This window comes from Bombus vosnesenskii, unplaced genomic scaffold (assembly GCF_011952255.1).
Source record: "Bombus vosnesenskii isolate JDL3184/JDL3185 unplaced genomic scaffold, Bvos_JDL3184-5_v1.1 scf7180000016261, whole genome shotgun sequence".
NCBI lineage: Eukaryota > Metazoa > Arthropoda > Insecta > Hymenoptera > Apidae > Bombus > Bombus vosnesenskii.
This window is the reverse complement of record NW_022884330.1, coordinates 1,508,247-1,528,999: the sequence shown is the minus strand read 5'-3', so window position 1 is coordinate 1,528,999 and position 20,753 is coordinate 1,508,247. Positions and strand designations below refer to the sequence as shown.

At 43.2% G+C, this 20,753-nt stretch overlaps 1 protein-coding gene across 5 annotated transcripts in view; it reads right to left on the bottom strand.

The window, feature by feature from the left end:
* Positions 1–20,753, bottom strand: part of LOC117241793 (ankyrin repeat domain-containing protein 50) — a 216,515-nt gene that overhangs the window by 129,482 nt on the left and 66,280 nt on the right. For all 5 annotated transcript variants that reach the window (XM_033507911.1, XM_033507916.1, XM_033507914.1 and 2 more), the window contains exon 2: positions 15,503–15,549. The gene's annotated coding sequence lies outside the window, so the exon portion shown is untranslated. The remainder of the gene's footprint in view (positions 1–15,502; positions 15,550–20,753) is intronic.

Sequence of the window (20,753 nt, the reverse complement as noted above, 5' to 3'; positions counted from 1 at the left end):
CTACGGTTCTTCCACGTTTTACTATTCAAGTGGATTAAGCTCGCGTAGTTAGACCATGTCCTCACGCCACGGACGAATCTTCAGCGATAAACTTTTCTCTTTTCTTGCAAAATCCTGCAAACGTTCGGCTTGAAAAACTGATTACGCGATCTAGTACAGACTTTAATTCTCAGAATCTTTTCGGGTCTTTTCAAAGTCACTGAAATAAAAAAAAAAAAAGATTTGGGCGTAGTTGCGTACGATTCAAAATTAAGCAAATTCCAGAATTAATTTGCCCATGAAATTTAATTAACAACAACCATCAGGTTTCGATATATCGCGAATTAACAAAATTTCAGAACGAAATTAACGTTCTTCTATTAAAAGAAAAATCTTTTCGGATCTTTTAAAAGTCACTGAAATGAAAAAAAAAGATTTGGGCGTACGATTCAAGATTAAGTACATTCCAAAATCAATTTGCCCGTGAAATTTAATTAACAACAACCATCAGGTTTCGATATATCGCGAATTAACAAAATTTCAGAACGAAATTAACGTTCTTCTATTAAAAGAAAAATCTTTTCGGATCTTTTAAAAGTCACTGAAATGAAAAAAAAAGATTTGGGCGTACGATTCAAGATTAAGTACATTCCAAAATCAATTTGCCCGTGAAATTTAATTAACAACAACCATCAGGTTTCGATATATCGCGAATTAACAAAATTTCAGAACGAAATTAACGTTCTTCTATTAAAAGAAAAATCTTTTGGGATCTTTTAAAAGTCACTGAAAAAAAAAAAAAAAGATTTGAGCGTAGTCGCGAACAATTCAGAAATTTAATCAACAGTAACCATCAAGTTTCGATATATCACGAAATTATCGTTCTTCTATTAAAAAGAACAAAATTCGTTCTGCTGTCTGGAACAAAAATTCGTATCGAAAAAAGAGAAGAAAAAAGAGAGGAAAGAGAAAAAAATTAGACGCTTCAACGAATTCCGAGCAACACCTCGTTATTCTTCTGCCTCGCTTACTCGCTCCAAGTGCACATAAGCAATTCCTCGCCTCTAAGTGATTCCGGTATCTCGTAGATCGGATTCTGCGAACGAAAAGGGGGCGGTGCTGATTCGAAACGAACGCCACTTTCGGTTATCTCCTCGAGGCTCTAGACGCTCTAGACGCTGCTCGAATTACCGATATTATTAACGACCAGTCGTCCATGATAATGTCTCGGGGCTATTTTAACCCTGGCCTTGGCCAATTACATTCTTTTCTTCCTTACGACTGCGGCTTAAGCCTTTCCATCACCGTCTCCCATCCAACCCATCCGGATATCTATATTTTACGACCATTTTTTTCCCCCGTTTGCTTATCCACGCGTCGTTCCATCGTATTCTATCAACGCGTCATTGCATCAACGATAAAAAAAAAAAAATCTATTCGCTGCAATTTCACATAATAACGTGTCATAGGTAATAACCTCGAGGTGATAAGATTTATTTATTGTAATTACGTTTACCGCTTGCGTTAAATTAGTAACGCGTTCTACGGGCTAGCTTAACATTCCATCGAGGGTAAAAGACTTATTTATGGTAATTCCGTGCGCGTTACGCGGTAATATTGAATTAATAGCGCGTCGTAAATAATCTTAAGGCGAAAATTAACCTTCGTAGGATTTAATCAATTCTTTAACGAACGATCATATTTCTCCGACGACGGACGTAAATCGTGAAACTGCTATCTTAATAATCGGTAAACACTAAAAAAACCAGCGCGATAACTGGTTTAACGCGCAACAAAATGGTACAAAACGTGGAAACCCTAGCATCAACCTAGACTACATGGAAAATTCCAACGTTCGTAATTCCTTTTCCAAAGATATCCAGGGTGCAACCACGCGAAGTGTCGATACGAATTTGCAAAATAAAATGTACGCGGTGTGATCGTTCGCGTATGACGTATCCGAGCGTGCAGGGCACAAAGTGACGAGGACCGATTGAACGAGAAAGTAGAAAGACCAGTGGACGGGGGAAACAGGCTGAAACACAGGGACGGGGCCCAGAGAGGAACGCGCAAAGCAGCCAGCGAAGCAACGGAAAGGGAACCGTGCGCGTATCCGCGCGACAGATGGGAAAAGAGGAGGCAGCAAGAAACACGGCAAAGGGAAGAGGAGACGAGCTACGAGACAGACGGATAAAGATGGTCGTTGAAACGGAGACAAAGAGGTGGGACAGAGAGAATCACGAGGAATAGGAATGAAACGAGCGGACAGAGAGGCCCGCGGCGTCAGATAGATGCCTAGATGGAGGTCCAAGAACACAGAGAAACTTGCAGCGAACAAAGTGGGTAGTCGCGCTGATAGAGAAAGATAGCGCGCGCGCGTATATCGCGAGACGCGAAACTTTCCCAACAAATGGCAGTTTTCGTGCGTCTTTTTGAAGCGCGACACGTTGAATTTAAGTTGCACGAGAAACATCTCCCGCCGCTGGGGTTTATTAATCCCTTGCCGTTATATTTCATCGATATTGCGTTTTTTCGCGTCCTGCTTTTTTATTTTTCCCTCGCGCGGTTTATCATCTCGCGTAAGGACTACTGGATTCTGCGGAGACGTAACGCGGACGTGTTATATCGGTCAGCACAATTTACAACTGGAGCCGAATTGAACGGTAAATAGCGTTGGAATCGAACGTATGGAAGACGAGCTGCGGCATTTTCCCCTTCGGATGGAGATACGAAAAGAATAATTCGAACAGGGGATCGCGGAACGATGAAGTCTTTCGAGCGAGGCAGAATTTATCGCAACGATAATTGGATCATAATAGATAGCGCGCTGTCCGATTCGACGATTACTGAAATTTATGTTCCCCCATTTATAACATATATCAGTTTAAGCAGATGGCGTCGACGAATGATCGTGCTAGGGGTGACAAAATGATCGATGCGATAATAAGAGAGCCGTGATGTCATCGAATGTACCGTTTTTTCAAGTAATACGATCGCCATTGAATTTTCTCTTGTTTGTTAGTAAAAAGAAAGGTACACCTAATATAGTCAAACGAAAGAAATTGCCTCTTTTCTCTTCCGAAAAAGAGACGAGAAACCGGTATATTTTCGTATTTTCGCGGTATAAATTACCAACGAGAAAGAAGAATACAAATTAACGATATTGTCGGATCGAATGAACGCGAGTAGATAAGGTACAAGGTTGGAGAAGAAAAATCGATTCGACCACCACTTTTGCACGACCTGGTAGCCAAAGTGAGTAAGTAAATACGTGCCTCGTATAAGTCAGCGCCGAGACTCATATGGAAAAAGCACAAGGGCAACACACTCGTACACGCTCGTAGAAAGACAGAGAACATAGAAGAGTGGCGATATTGCGGGAGAAAGAGAAAAAGAAGAAAGAGATCGTAGATGATATCGAGGCAGGCAGCAGAAATACAAACACAGAGGTTGCATTGTAGTCGGTGGGCATTGTCTGCGGCCGTGCAGCGCGCAGACCCACGCGCCCCCTGCAGTCTCTTCTTAAAACAAAGCTTCTTTCTAGCAGGCCTGCCAACAGGGGAACGCACAATTACATACATGGCCGCCTACTACTCCACACTTTATCTTAAGAAGCTTTAATTAACGGGGTCTCTCCGCGTTTGAAAGCGAGCACGCGTGACCGACCAAGGGCCTGACCCACCCCCACACCGCCGCCAATAACGAAAGCCGAGCTAAGCCACGTTGTGCTCAGAGTTCGATGGCATTTTCCTCGATACACAACTGCGTATGCAACCGTTTCCAGCGAAAGCTATAAGCTGGCACGGTTTTAATGGAAAAGACGGTTCCATCGTGTACAGGGTGTGTACAGGGTGATCCGTAACTGGTGGCAGAATTTTGGCTCAACCGAACGGTCGTCTTATCACGGGTCGTCCGATTCGTCTTTTCGGCGACTACGACGCAGCATGAAAGAAAATATAGGCAGTGGAAAATAGCTCAGAAAATATAAGATACCAGAAAACAGATAAGTTGGTGAAATTTGCAGGATTTTGATGAAAACCCCCACGTGCTACGTATCTGCATCGAAGCAAACGCTTTCAAACCTGGCACGGCAATAGCGTAGAGTAACTTGGCTCTGTGAATGATCGCCAGGTTCTAGTCGATCCGCTTTATCCACGCCATTCCGCCCCCCAATACGTCAGATTTCGTTACGCGGCCAACGCAACGAACGACTTCCGCGTCAACGGTTCCGCCTTTCGATCCTCTTTTCTCGCTCGGATCGAGAATCGACTGCAATTATTCGACACGCTGACGTTCAGCCAACCCCTTGGTCGGATTAACGCGAACCGCCGACACCCTCTCGTTCGTTACCCGCCGCTTTCCAACGATTCTTACGCTCCCGTTCCGTAATTATTCCAACGACGGGGTCTGATGCTTCTTTTTTTCGCCTCTTTTTTTATTACGGTTCCGCGAGTGTTATTTGGTCTAGGGATTTTCGGACCGTGGGGTGGGTAAGAGCTCTTGGTGCTCTTGTGGCGTCTGCAAATTTTGTTAATTGCTTTGTTTCTCTTTCTTTTTTCTTTCTTTTTTTTTTTTTTTTAATGTTCTCCGCGGTCCGAGTAGTTTCGTTTCTTTCGAGTAGCAACGGAATTACTTTTTCTTGCAACTTGCAGGCAATCGTTAGAGCGGTGAAAGATGGTTGGCATGATCTTCCGCTAACATCGTATGGAATTTCGAACGCGATAGATTACCAACAGGTCTGTGGAATTTGAATATTCTTCTTCGATTTAGGAGCTCGGAAACGGCAACCATCCCGATCAAATTTGTCCATCTTCTAAATAGCCGGAAACTGAACTCGACGCGGTGGAGTTCAGAACTCGACCTTATAACAGACGATGTATATTTTCGCGGATCTGGGAATGAAAATTTACCGCCGCTCTATAAAACGCTTTGCCTTGGTATCCGCAACTTTGTGATTTAATTAGATACTTAATCAGCTCTTCCAGTATAACAGTACAAGCCCGTACAATACGATGAATATTTCGTTTCAAAAAATTGAAACGTATCGGACACATATTTTTGTTTTCTTCATAGAGAAAAAAGAAAGAAAGGAAAAAAGAACAAACATGGTAAAAAGACGTAAGTGTCGATACACCAGATAGAGCCTTTCTCGTGCTCCGCTGATGCAGAATTAATTTTAAGTAACTGGGCAGACGGCAAGTCGCGAGCACGTTACCAGGGACACGCTAAATACACTAAACTAGAAGCGATTTAATCAACATACCTAACGTAATTCGGTATAACTACAATTTACTTACTAATGATCACACAGCTTTAAGCCGGGTTAAACGCCATGAAAACGTATCACCGCGTAATTCACCAGTCGCAGCAGCATCAAGCTTTGAACAAGCCACTGCTATTTTCGGCGCCGTGGTAGTATGATTTACGGAGCGCATCCTACGCTAGACCGTATCAAAGGGTCCAACTGTAGAGCGTGTAACTCGATAACAGTCGGCGAATCGCGATAACCTTATCACGGATACCGCTGTGCGGCGTAACTCTGTCGGTAACAGTGCGCGATCCGTATCGATTCATCTCGATCGTAACGCCGTTACGTTTCGCAAGTGCGTTACGCGTACGCGTTTAAGACGCGTTTAGGGGCAAACGAACAGGAACAGAGCAAGTAGGCTCGTTCGTACCGAGACAGCTTCTTCGCGATCTTCCGTGACGAGTCCGCGATACGAGCAAGTTGGCGGTGATCAGATCGAGCATTTAAAACGTTCATCTTCGTTCGGATTTTTGACAAGGATGTTTGAAGAAATTTTAATTGAAATTTAAATTAAATTTAGAGCGCATGGGTGTTCGATTTCCGATTCGTCGCCAAACAGCGGAACAACGCTCGTCCGTGGGATCCTCGGACGATCGATGTACAGGCTGTTCACACGAGAAGAGTACGTTATATAAACGTAAATAGAGTGGCAAACGTTATTAGAAAAATACCAAAACTATAAGTTACAGATGGCTAAATTCTAAATAAAAATGTGAGACGGAATAGGTCGTGATAGGTACTGTTGGTGTATAAGATTTTTGTCTTCGTTCGGGTTGGGGGATTTTCTTTCAATCATCCGGACCGCTCTCTTCTTCTCATCTAGGAATTGTGAAAAACGTGACTATGTGTGCCGGGATTCGAACCTGTGGTTTGCAACGTTCGTAATCAACTATGCTAACCACAGCACTGCCGTTGTCCGGGGTAGAAACCGTTGGAAAGTTTGCTGTCGAGTGCCGCTACAAATGGAACGTCCTGTACGTACATCGTTAATATTCCATAGTATATTCCATAATATTCCATCATTATTTTATTGACGACGTGGCACTGGCGTTATACATGTCGCAGATGAAAGAACATCGGGGCCTTTCTTTTGGAATTTTTGGCAAGATCCCCGATACTTTAGTCCAGACTTTTCACTATAGCTGCACTTAAACAATAAAACTTGGAAGTAGTTGTTTATGATTTAATCCGATTATGTGTGCCCGAGATTTATGACAATGGACTTGGGCTCGAAGTGACACAATGGGTCGCTAAACGCAGCCACGGTCACGGGATGGACGTTTTCACCTAACAGAGGTATGGAGTAATTGTATAACTCTCCTTAAAAATATAGTCGAACCGAGGGGTGCAGAGAGGCGCGGAGAAGAGCATGTAAGTGCAGTTCCACTTGGACTGTGGAGTCAGTCGAGTTCTACTTGTACCGTGGACAAGTAAGTCGAGTTACGCTCGAATTGTGGACCAGTAAGTTCAGTTCGACTTAGACTTTGGAAGAAAACGCATTTGCTATCCCGTCGACCGTGGATTCGTTATTGAACCTAAGATCATCGTCGTTAGAATCTCGAGTATCTAATCGCCACGGTTACTTGTCAAACTCTGTAATAATCATATTTGTACCAGTAAATATCTTCTCTATTGCGTAACAACGATGTCTAATTCAAACGAAGATTCGTTACACGCCCCTAACCCCAATAAAAACTCGGTCGAGAGCTCCTCTACACATTGATTTTAGTAAAGCGACGAAGAAAGGAGGATTCGGTCGCTCGGTCTAAACGCACCTTTACACGTATACAACCGGAGCATCTGTCACGAACAAGGTTCCTAGCGTGAATCATCCGGTCGTGTACGTGAGTGCATGGCGTGGATCGGTAAAAGGTATACCCGGAAACAGGTGTTGGCCAGTGACGCTGCACCTACCAAAGACTCGGCAGCACGACGACGTCAGGTTCTGGCTCGTAGCGCTGTGATTTCGCGTTCGTTACACCGTAAATATTTTATAGACGGATAGTTAAGAGTAAGCTAAATGTTCGTATAAAGCAGATCTCCTAAATTACGATAAACAGTGCACATATACGCGTTGTACGTAGACATAGAGACGCTCGTATAATAAACTTCTGTCGTGCTGTGTCATCGTGTGAAATACGTTCCTATAGGAAATGCACACGGCTTCGTATTATTAACGACACGAAACGTTCGTAACCGTCGTCCGAAAAGATTTCGTTTTCGCGTAAACGAAAGGTGAATTACGGTGGATAAAAGCGACAACGAAACAGTAGAATCGAACAGCTGCCGCGTATTTACTTCCGCGATAAGCTTATTTCGTCTCATATACGCACGTACACGTTGACGCGTGCTTTCCACGGGAAAATGGACACGTTAGATCGGTTCGTGAAATACGACGAGGTCTTTAGCGTTGTTTCGCGATAGAAACGAAGATCGGACGATTTGGTAGCTGCGTTTGCGAGCCGAAACAAAGAGGAGAAGAGGACCGGGCAGACAACCGTCGTTATGCAGAAGATTGTACATTATTAACGTGTGTCGTGCCGACTGACAGACGCGAGGGATTTTAACGAGTTCCGGCGATTGTTCCCGCTCGATAGAAGGAACGAAAACACGACGTAGCTCGAAAGGGCCTCCTGGTCCGATTGTTACCGCACCCGAACATTTTTATCACCGTGTTTGTTCGCCTTGAGTCGTGTATCGTGGAGCCGCGACATGTTTCGTACGAAATAAACTAAATATCTTGTTTCTGCGGGCTGCGAGATGGAAGCTCGATGCTTGCAATTGCGTATGGCTAGCGGTCATCGCACGGATTACGATATTTCCAAGTTGGAATCTCGACTTCCAAGTAGAAATTGATGGAAGAGATGAAAATACATTAGATACTGCACGTAGTGTACCTTCTGTTTGTTACACGATACGAGGAACAGTCTCAATCGGTTTGTAAGCGTATGATACGAGAGCTGACATTTAAATCGCCTAGTCGTACGTTTTATCGCACATGAGACATTGAAATATCGTTAGCAAGAGATAACTGTACTTTGTCAGGTGATAGCTATTTTACAACGAGGAGTATCGCGCTTCTTCGATCATCCATATCGTCTATTGGAAATCATCGATCAACGTAAATTAATTAGGCGAACGAAACGCATACGCGGTAGTATATTTATCTTAATACCATATTCGCGTTAAATAACACATCGATAATTGTACCTTCGTGTAAACGTCTAATAACATCCGCAGACTACAAATCCTCCGATATATTCTGTCACTTGAAAACTCGAAACCACGTACGTAGTATACCCGCATCCGATCGATCGATCATAAAACGTATCAAGCGTATCGACCACGTTGAATACCTCGTCGACAATTATACTTGCTTTTTAACAACTGCCAACATCCAGCTCACGAATCACGTAGCGATTCGTTTTATCGCTCAACGTCAATTACGAGCGCAATGAAAATCATATTTCTTCGTTCGTCGCTATCGCAACCTTATTCGGGGCCAGCCTTAACGATCGAGATCCACGGCAGACATCGTACTACCTTTTTCGCGTGGTCTACATAATCTTTAATCGTTGCATCGCATTCGCCAAGCCGCGCGTCCATTTGTCATCGTTTCCACGTGTGCTGACGTTCAGGGGCAAAATTGGAAGGTTACGAGTCGCGTTCCCAGATCGAATCGATTTCGCAGGAATCAACCGGGTTCCCCCTTTCGCGGTACGCAGAGAGAAAAAAGAAGTGAGGGACGATATAAACGACAAATGAAAAAAGGCAGGAACGTAAGGTGAAACGGGTCGTAAATAAATCGGCAGCGTTATTCACGGTTCGCTCGTTACTCTCTCTCTCTCTCTCTCTCTCTGTCCCTCCGGCCTCAATTCTCGCACGCGGACCCTTTTTATTTTATTCCAGCGAGTGTCGCGTCGCGATTGAGTCAGCGGCCGCCTCCAGAAAATAACAAATCCAAACAGATTCAATTTGCTGCACAATTCCGCCGGTCTATCGTCGCTTTCCTTCTTCTACCGACGATCGAGTCGAAACGCTCGAAAATTCGATTCTCGTGCAACACTTTTCCTCTATGGATTTATCGAAGCGATTTGTAAATCATCTGGATGCTATTTCTCCGCTTCTTTTACCGCGTGTCGGCTAGTTGCCGTTTTAAAGCTGGCTTTTTGAGTGGAGATGTTAATCCCTCGCGTTTACTATCAAACTTTCTGCAAACTAAGTGCATTTCTTGACCGCGAGGTGGAAATTAACAATAGAACTACCACACCAGTCAAATTCACTGGTTTTACAATTTTATTTTAAAATTCTTACCTCGTGTTATATTTTTGTTCCGCAATGATGTAATGACTTTCGCAACGATAACTAAAAGAATAATATAACGAATTTTATTTTGGTTTTTATGTATCAAAACTGAAAATAGTTTCGTATCGAGGCTACTTAACCAATACCAGTGAAAATCACTGGTACTCGTCAAAGTGTAAAAGGGTGCTGCAATCTGTTTATCAAAGACCAGTTAATCAGTTTCCTCGTTTTCTACGACTTGCCACGCGTTTCTCAAATTTTTACCGCGTATCGTTCGATACGACGATATCAGTTATCAGGAAAATTGCGGATCGATCGCTGGATCGCTAGATGCTAACGCTAGAAATACCACAGCAGTCAAAACGACTGGTTCTACAATTTTATAAACGTGTCCGACCCTCGTTTAGGGATCCCAGATGGATTAATAATACGAAAAATCTACTACATAACGTGGAATTGCTTCTGTAAGAAAGTAATAAATCGATAAATATAAGAATATTCTATTATTAGGTATTTTTTAAAGATCAGTCATTTTCACTGGTCTTGGTAGAAATAGCTTCGTGTTAACTATCGGTAGTTCTAGTGTTAAACGAACACGCGCGTATGCATTTCGTACGAGCAGATTACAAATTTTCCATGTGAACACGTTCTGATACGTTCTAACGTGTGCGTTGTGTTTTCAATCGATGAAACGTATTAGCCCCATAAGGTGCACATTTGCCGTGGAATTTAATGGTAAACGCGGTAGTAATTCAGTGAACGATAACTTGAAATTCAGCTTCTGTCGAGTGTGTCAGGCGAAGAACGTGTTCGTCGAAATGCAATGTCCACGAAACGTGGACATAAATTGCAACGTGCGATTAGAACACGATGGAATCCCGAAAAACCATAGATACGTCTCGTTCAACCTTGTTCAATTTCTGACTATCACTTTATTAAACTAAAAAAACTCAAAAGCAATTCCATATTCACGGTGTTTCAGGATACAACCAGTATGTATCTTTAGATCCTACGTCACACCGCAGACGATGGAAATAAATGTTTTCGCGATACAATTGCAGTGAAATTAACGAACAAGAGTTATCGTTATTATTTCGAAACACACCACTGTACGCGTACGCTTTCGTCCACGAATGAATACGTAAATCTTTCATCCGCACTCGTTGAACTCGCAGCCGATACAAAAACACGCTGCTCCCGTTAAGAAATAAAAAGAAGGAAACAGGGCAACGGTTCTTAACTTGTCCGCGGATCGCCAGAGTTCTCGCACCAAGTGCTCGCGCGCGCGACTTATTATCGTATTACTCGAATAAAACCTATGTTTTTCCACGTACGTTTGTTCATTTACAACGAATCTCTTGCCTACGAAACGGCTCTCGAGCCAAGCAGTCGAACGTGCGCACATTTTGGCGCGTCTCGATTCTGCGTCGAGTCTTCTCGGCAAGTCCGCGACGAGAAAAAATTATTTAAAGGGACTGCATGGTGAACGAAAGGTTAAGAACCGTTGAAACGCGAGCAAAAGAAATTGAAAGACAAGAGGTAAAAGCTCGTTTAACCGACGCGGAGGAAACGTGGAAAATCGTTTCGCGACGACGACTCCGTGTCGACTCGTCGTCCAAGAAAGGTCGAACGTGACGAAACAACGGCCCCTTAACACGCGGCTCGCTTCCGCAGTAGCTTCACGTACGGCACCGAAGACGCACACTTGACACGGTCGACGAATTCACACGTGATAACGTTTACGGAATACAAAGCTGATGGAACGAGAGGTACGACAAGGTACGACAAGACATCGTTCGAACAGAACCAACGAATCACTCGAGAGAGATTATGGCCTCGAGAGATTGGCCTTTCTTCGAGCGAAAAACCACCTTCGATTTGATCCTGCTCTTTGTACGCTTGGCGAAAGATTTTCGGTAGGACAGGCGCTCCCCTCGAGAATGGTCCGATTTCGTTAAATCGATCGCTGGCTTTCGAAGGAAATTTCAGATACACAAAGAGTACGGTTACGCTAAGTACAAACGCGCGTCCTTATTCCTCCATGCAAAGAACATTCTCATTTTCGTCAATTTTCCGAAGAAAACGTTACCATTCGAATCGTCTATCTATGGTCCTTACGCTGTTTCTTTTGTTTCGTTGCTGGAATTTCCTCGAGTCTTTCTTTTCTTTCCAGTTCATTGTTGAAATTCCCCATTTTGCAGCATCCTGGCACTGGTTTCTGCTTCGTTGCTGAAATTCCTTCCTGTAACGTTTCTCCCGCCTCAGACACTCTTGCGCGATTTTGGAATCACTGGTATTCTTCCTTGGTCAATTCCGTAATATTTCTTTTCGTTTCTGCAATTTCCTCCTTTCCCGCGAACCTTACTTTTCGTTCAATTAATGGAAGCCTTTATCTTATCACCGATCTTCCTCTCAATTACCGCTTATCTTATCTCTTTCTCCTTCCATCGCTGCAATTCCTCCAACATGTCTATCGCTGAAATTGCTTGCAAGATCGCTCGCGATACTTTTCGCCTTGTCTCTGGAATTTTCCTTTCTACAAATCCTCTTTTACGTTAAATCGATCGCATTCCTCTTGCCTCGTCTCGCAATACTATCCTACCTCTAATTTCATTTTAATAAATATTCTCTCTTTAATAATTGACCGCTCGTTTTCTCGCTACTCTGGCGCTTCTTTCTGTCCGCCACTCTCTACACACGGCGCATTTCCAACCTTTCTCTCTTAAATATTCGCGAGAGAAGAGACGAGAAACCCGACTTCTCCAAACAAAGTAGTAGCCTGGGAGGCGAGCGAGGTTCGTGCGACGAATTCCGGATACACGCGCTTCACGGTAGCTCGCTGAAAGAGACACACGCGTATACCTGCGTGTCTCTGAAAACCTATCAGAACAGCCATCTAATATTTGCGCCGATACGCGAACACGCGCGTATCCACATAAAAAAGAATCCTATTTGCCGACCCGCTCGGACGACTTTCTTTTCTCCTCGCCGGTCGTCGACTCTCGGCAGAGAAGAAAAGGGAAAAACTTGTAAGTGGATTACAAGGGTGGGTAGGTGGAAGGGGCGCTTCGAATGGAAGTTCGTACGGCGATTTTTTCCGCGCTGGTATCCGTAGAGAGGCACAGGCGGCCGTCGTACGCCGGCTCGAATAAATTTCATCGGCTGGATATTGAAAATTTCCACGCCAACTCCCGCCATAAGGAAGCCGATGTTCTACGTGCTGCAAAAACGAAAATCCCGCGGACAGAGCGAACGCATGGAGCTTGGTCATTCTCGGCGATTCTTTGACTTTCAAATTTTTCTTCGTCCTTGCCCTCTTCTCCCTTTGGCGCGTAATTTGGAAATTTTTCAGTGAGACACAGCAACAGGGGAATGGCGCCAGATCCCAGACTATTCGTATCACGAGAAGTTTCGTTTCTGTTTTTCCTTTTTTTTCTTCTTTTCGCATCTTTTGCTCCGATATAGACATTAAAGGCATATTTTTCGAATATAGCTTCTATTTCGAGTAAATTTTACCCATCGAACGTAACTTCTCGTACTCGTATCGATCTTTTCGTCGAATTTGCGGCGACTTTAGCCGATCTTTGGAAATATTCGGGTTAAAGTATCATCGGCTTGCATGGAAATTTCCTTTCGTTTTTTCTAGCGACACGAATTCATCCGAGTTCGAACAATGACCATTAACCTCGATCTAATTGGTGCAACGCGTTATCGTCGATTAGTCAACAGTCGACTGTACAGCGTAAGGCAAACGGTTCCCGAAGTACCTGTTTTTACGCGAGTTGAAACATGGTTGGCTAAGACAACGCAAAACCGCGCGTCACAAAAATTCCCGCAACTTGAATCTTCTGCCCCATCTATCGTATTCTCAAACTTTCAGACTTTCCAGTCGTGAAACTTGCGAACGCTCAAACTTTCAGACTTTCCAGTTCCGAAGCTTCCGAACGCTCAAACTTTTAGACTTTCCAGTTACGACCGCCCAAACTTTCAGACTTTCCAGTTGCAAAACTTGCGAACGCTCAAACTTTTAGACTTTCCAGTTACGAACGCCCAAACTTTCAGACTTTCCAGATGCAAAACTTGCGAACGCTCAAACTTTCGGACTTTTCAGTCGCGAAACTTGCGAACGCTCAAACTTACAGACTTTCCAGTTGCAAAACTTGCGAACGCTCACAATTTCAGACTTTCCAGTCGCGAAACTTGCGAACGCTCAAACTTTCAGACTTTCCAGTTCCGAAGCTTCCAAACGCTCAAACTTACAGACTTTCCAGTTCCGAAACTTCCGAGCGCTCAAAGTTTCAGACTGTCTGTAGTTGCCAAAATTCGGAACGTTCAAACTTTCACACCTTTTAACTTTCAAATTCGAGTTCTCAAACTCTGGATTCTCCAAACTTTCGTATTGTCAAGTTTGACCAGATTCTGTCGCCATCTTCACACAAAAAGTACATCAATCCGACTATTCTCTGGTTTTTCCTAACCCTCCATACCATGGATACGTTTTAACGCTGAACTTGTCGAAAATTCCCGCGTCACAAAAATTCCCGCAACTTGAATCTTCTGTCCCGTCTGTCGTATTCTCGCTATTTTGCACGCTCAAACTATCGCTTATTCCGCTCGTTACAAAACCACGTGGATGCTAAGAGCCGATGTTCTTTGGAAGACCGCGACCACGAATTGGAACGTTTTCTTTTCTCGAAAGACTAAGTAATTGTACGCCGATGGAATGACGAAGCCGGCGCAAACATCGGACAAGATCACCGCGGAAAGGAATGTGGCGCGTACATCGATCGGAAACAATACGCGCAAAGCAGAAAACGCGTTCCTCGGTTTCACCGCAAAAGCGTGACCAACTTTTCGTTCGATCGCGTCGCGCTACAAATTCTTTGTCCTAATTGTACAGTATGATATATTGGGTTGACGACTAAGTAATTGCAGATTTTGTCATTAAGTGCTAATACAGCAGGATGTACGATAATATTAGGTTGTCCGAAAAGTGTCTTTCTTTTACAGACCCGTCCTTTACAACGACGCGTCTTTATACAAACACGAATCCTAATCTGTCGAACGTTGTGATCTGTAGTTTGATAGAACAAAATGGATCATCCGCAATTCGATAAAATAATATAAAACGAAAAATGTTGTGCATCGATTATTTCCTTCTAAAACGAAAGAAACTTTCCGGGCGACCTAATATAATAAATACGAGAACGATGAATAAAGTTCGCGCGGACCTGTGCGCTACACGACCTCGTCTCCGAGTTTACAGCTACATTTGTGTTTCAACGATCCGCAACCGCTTAGCTCGATAGAAGCTTCTTGCAAAATTTTCCGATCTTTCGAAAACACCAGGTGTGCGTCGAATAACACGGGCCGAGGGTAGCCATCTCGAGAAACTTTTACCAAGGCGAGCGATTGCGGATTATCGAGACACAAAAATAACTATAAATTCGAAAGAAAGTGGAACAGAAACACGCGTTTCTATGAACCTTCTTTCGTCGTTTCTGTGCCTCGTGCTCGCTCCTGAAGCGGATTCTGAACAGCTTACGATATCTCGTATCTCGTAATACGCATATAACGATAACGTCGTATCAAATGATATCTAATCGTTGCTCGATATTATCCAGTTGGCTGAACATCTTCCATCACGAACATTACAAGCTTGAGAAGTATTTAAGCGAAACTAAGCGAACTGCTTGTTATTCCAGAGATGGCGTTGGCTCGGCTAATCTTTTCATTAGCGTAAAGTTAATTACTTTGCAAGGCATCGACAGACCACAGTTACGTGTCCTCGAGGCTGGCACGCGAACCATAGCGCGCACGCAAAAAGAAGGAAACGCGCGTCGTTGGCCGGAGTTTCGCGCCAGTTTCACCGGCGGGTGTTACCCTAATAGGATTCAGCAAATTACTTACCAACTGGTGCCGTACTGCCAGCTCCAATTCCTTCGGGATTTCCCGATCTGAAAGAGAACGACGAATTAGCGTGTCTGTAACAGCCGAATCACCGCAGGTTTACCTAAATAGCTAGGTAAAGGGGTAAATGATTAAGCAACCGTGTGTTTTCTCTACGATTAATTGTAACATTCTTCCTTACAGGGGAATGAGCGAAGTATGTGAAGCGCTAATCGATTCTTCTCGTTAGACCAGGTAGAATTAAATTGAATCGAACAAGACGTACATAGCATGGCGATGGATAGAAAGTAGTCTCGAGTTGTCACACCGTGTGCGTCGATAACTTTTATGTTAAATATTTTTGTGTATTATATGTTTGTCCATCGGTCTTATCAAACGAAATTCTACAATTTTGTAAAATTACCGTGCCTCCTCGTACCGTACCTCGTAGCTGACGAAACTTCGTTTTTACGTTAGTAAGAGAAAATTTGATCTGAAAGGAGCTTGAAAAGCGCGATTTCAAACAGTATAGATCGTTCACGCTACCTGGTTACGTTTGTCTGGACGATAATTTACATCGAGTATCTTTCATTCTACGTCGAGATGAAGCGCTCGTTGAATAAAATAAATCTCTGTTAAATAAAAATATAACGTTTAAAATGAAATAGACGAGGTCTCGGATCTCAAGAAACGTCGATGTAAAATTCGAAATCTAAAGTTACAAGATCACAAACCGTCTAATCCAACCGAACGCAGTTTGATTCGTGAAACCGATTTCCCTCGTTCTATCGTAGAGCTTAGACAAATGGTCAGGAAAATTCGATCTCGTCCGTTTTTCCCCCAGATCAATTTCCCCCATGCACGATCGAATCCCCTTACTTAGAGTCGAGACAAGTGGAAATAATTATCCGGTTAGTTGGATCCCGTTAGACGAAATCGGTGGTCAAGAGGAATCTTCCAAGTTGGACTTTCGTTGGTCGAGCACATCTTATCGTTTGGACCTCGGAGCTTCGAGCAGACGGAGAATCGGACGAAACGAGAATAAAATCGGAGTAGCATGAAACGTGGTACGTAATTAGCGTCGGCTTTCGGTTTCGTCGTGAACAGAGGCTACCATTTATCACGAAGACGACTATGCTAATCCATCGATAGCAACGGGTCCGGTCCAGGAAATCTCTTTTTTCAACAGCCACTGAAATCGAAGATTAATGGACCGCGGATTTTTATGCGATTATATTTATGGTTAGGAAGTTTAAACGTGAAAAATGTGTAGAATCTACGTCGTGCGGAAAGATATATGAAATGTTTCAGTTAACATGGAGAGATTTTAACGAATCACCGTGTATAAGTTCCGTATCTAAAGTAAGCAGAAATAGGAATTTGAGAAATTAAATCTCGAAAGCTTGAATTATCGAGTTGAATCTATCGCATTCAGACTGCGAGATTTCCATAGAAACTTAAGATTGCAAAAAAAGAAATATTCAGCGGACGAAATAAATCCGTCCTCGGATTCCATTAATTAATTATTAGACAAATTTGCATGAAAATAAAAAAATGCCACCTAAGAATTTGCAACGCGTACAAGTTCCGATCAAACCGGAAGATGCGAAATCTCGAGAAGCTTGAATTATCGAGTTGAATCTATCGCATTCAGACTACGAGATTTCCATAGAAACTTAAGATTGCAAAAAAAAGAAATATTCAGCGGACGAAATAAATCTGTACTCGGATTCCATTAATTAATTATTAGACGAATTTGCAGGGAAATAAAAAATGCCACCTAAGAACTTGCAACACGTACAAGTTTTTCGCACAAATCTTTCCCTCCTTTTAAGACGATTTCTTTCTTCTGAAGAGGGAAACACGTGTAAGCAGAGGGTGGCCGCGTTTCTGAATTCGTCAAGGGGAGGATTGGCGTGGTTCGGGGTCAAGAGAGCGACACAAGAGAGACTTTATGGCAGTGCTGTTGGTCCGAGTTAAGCCCCGGAGCTTAGGGACCTTTCCCCCATTCTCTTCGAGTTGCTACGCTATACGAACATCGGCCAGATAACGCAAACTCGGTGTCATCCGTGAGAAATAGGTATTAGCAGCTATGATTGCTCTCCCGTGAGAATCTGTTCATTTCTATCTCTTAGAGTTACTACGTAGATAGAAGCCAGACCACTGTGCGAAGCTCCTTTACCTGCACGTACCTACCTTCATGGACGACTATTATTCGCCGCATTAAAACGCAAGTTAGTTACGGACTTCCTGATAATTCCGACATTTAGCACGGAACCTTCCGATATATTCTATTCTGCTTCCGTAACCGATCTTGCAATTGATTCTGCGATAGCAAATGTTTCGCGTTTAGCATTATCCCGCTATATAATTAAATATGGAATAACAGATTGCGAAATCGGAGTTACGAAAGGCGGATGGCGCAGTTCAACGATGGCTACGAGATCCTACGACAATTCGTTGTACTTACTGTTGAGAATTGTGCATCTTAATTGCCATAATAAATTGCCAATAAATAAAAGCAAAGGAACACCGAGGTTACACTTAGAATTCGTATTAAAGTAGTTTTAGATTTATTTAATAAACGATTGCCAGGATCTTCGTCGATGTACATTTGCACGCGTCTCAGCACTTCCTTTGTCTCGTCATCTTCCATGCCACGCTGCCAACGGAACAGTTACATTCGTCCGTTTTTCGAGACGCACGTACTTCCACACACTGATATTCGCGTACGTGTGTCACTACCACGCGGTCAATCTAGTTTAGCACGCATATCTCAATAGTTACAATCAACTAACGAGCGAGGAGAGATTCTACGCTGCGCGTATTTTATAATTTTGCGATTTCGTATCGAGCAGGCTAGTTTGCAGTTTGTAAAACGCTGTGAAATTTCGAAATTTCGCCAAACTTTCCGTCAAAATTCACAACGACTCGTGATAATTCGCGAATGGAACTGGTTGTACCGCTGGAATCCAATTATACGTAATTTCGATATCGCAGGTTGCAGATTTCGCGTTTATGGCTCGAGACTAACTTTTGCTTCAGACAATTTTATTGCACCCAAAAGCACAACGTATGCATGGAGAAACAAATATACGTACACATAGCACAGCGATGTGTTTGATACTCGTTCGTTTTATAACGTTTCATTCTTTAAATCGCTCGAATTTAAAGCAACTAGACTCGAGATAAAATTCAGCGGAACCGGAGAGACATTAGACGCGAGACAAAGTACGTTTTAATAAGAGTCGTTCGAGTGGAGATTGGTATGCCGAGGGACCGTTTCGTTGGACGTCTGTGCGTTATACGTATTTGCCTGGGGTCTGACCTGAACGTCTTAATCCCCTGTTCGCGGAAGCCAGGTTTCCGAGATCCCCAGGTTGCTTCTCAGAAGGGACTCTCGGAACTGTGTCGACTAATTTAGCGATTTAAGACGGGGAGGAAATTAGGTCGTTTCCATGAAATAAACGGAACTAACGAATCGACGACATTTGGAAGCAGAGGTCTCGTAACTAAGAATTATCGAATTATCCAAGTCATTTTTACTGATTCCTATAACATCATCGCCGACTATCGTACAACTTACTGACTGACCGTCTAACGGAAAAGCAGGTTTTTCCTCCTCCTATCTTCATTTATTAACGTTGGCTATAACCAATGGGCATCGCTGATCGTTACCCTCGCTTTCCTAACGAAAAGTGCGAACAACGAATCCGCGTTCTTAGTTCTAGAAACGCGTGAAAACGTAACGAAAAAATTCTTTTTTTATTATTTAATTTGTACCTTACAATTTGTCCAGCTGGACATTCGGCAAATTTTTCGAACTTTATCGCTAATTAACACGTGGATGGCTACCCCCAGCGGAATACCATCTTCGAGTTTGTCTATTTTGTTTCTTTAGCGAGAACAATGGGGTGTTTTCTCTTTGGTCTCCTTTTTATGAGAATTCTGCAAACATCTTCTCGATATTTTTACTCCGTACGCAATTTCCTGGTATTAACGAACGACCTGCATCGAGAAGACAGTGGTTCTTTGCTTCGTTTAAACGCTACCGACAATGAGAATCAGTCAGCTGTGTATTGTCCACCCAGTACAGTCGGACAACCCTCCGGCAGGTCTACCAACCTATCGATCAGGCAAACCGATCGTAAAGGGAAACGAAATTAGCCATATTTCGTGCAACGTTTATTTCCAGACCTAAAGGGAACATGAAACACGAAAGATCATACGTGGAACATCAGTGGCGAACGAAATTAGCGACACGTGCAACCAGAAGACAACTGACAGGTTCCAACAGAAAGGCCGAAGGTGATGCATAAAATAAACGGCGTTTCCTGTCAGACAGACGAAACCGAATAATTTTCACGATTCGCGGTGAAATTAATACGAGTTGGAACGATGAATGGAATTAATAGCAATTACGGCCTCGAGTCTCGGCTGAAAATATTGCCATTTCAGGTCGTGGTCGACGCTGACAACCACGTAGCCGCTAATTAAACGAACCATTCGAGCTGGAACGATGGATACGCGTCGAAGAGGAAATTCTTTTTTCTCCTCTGCCATCGTTTGTCCGCTTTTTTATTTAAATCTGCTGTCCTCCTCGCTTCTCCATCGCCTTGCGCCTCTTCGGGTATCTTCTTCTATTCACGCTATTTGCTCGTGAAAAGTAATGGAATGGTAGAATCAAATTCTGCCGATATCTATTCAAGTATAACATACGTATTTCGCGTTGGAAACGAGTGTTAAACACTGTCAGACGCGAGATCGAGGAAGCGTTCGAACAATCGCCGACATCCTTCGCGAACACGAGCATCTTAAACTTTCACTAACATCGTAATGAGATTCGACAATCGCGACCACGTTGCTAAAGTTTGAAGGAAATTTGAAAAAAGAGAAGAATATAAGAATTATGCATATAAATTACAAGATTCCCAACGAAGCATCTTTATCATCGGAATATACGTTTTCAAAGTACCAAAGTATCGTAATCGCGCGAAAGTAGCGTGAAATTCTAAGAAAGCCAATATGCTTCGACACAATGAATCGGCAGGAAAATGTTCTAATAAACCGAACAGCGCGTCGATACTTTTCGTAGCCGGTGTGCAATGTCAAAACGATTCTTTCGAAACGGTAAATTCCTCTTTGCCCGACATTCGCCATTAACAATTCGAATTCCACGCCATTGAAAATTACGCCACTGCCGTCCTGAACCCTTTTTTCACGATAGGATCGCGTGCCGGTCTCCGGAAATTGATCGTAAAATCGCGCGTTT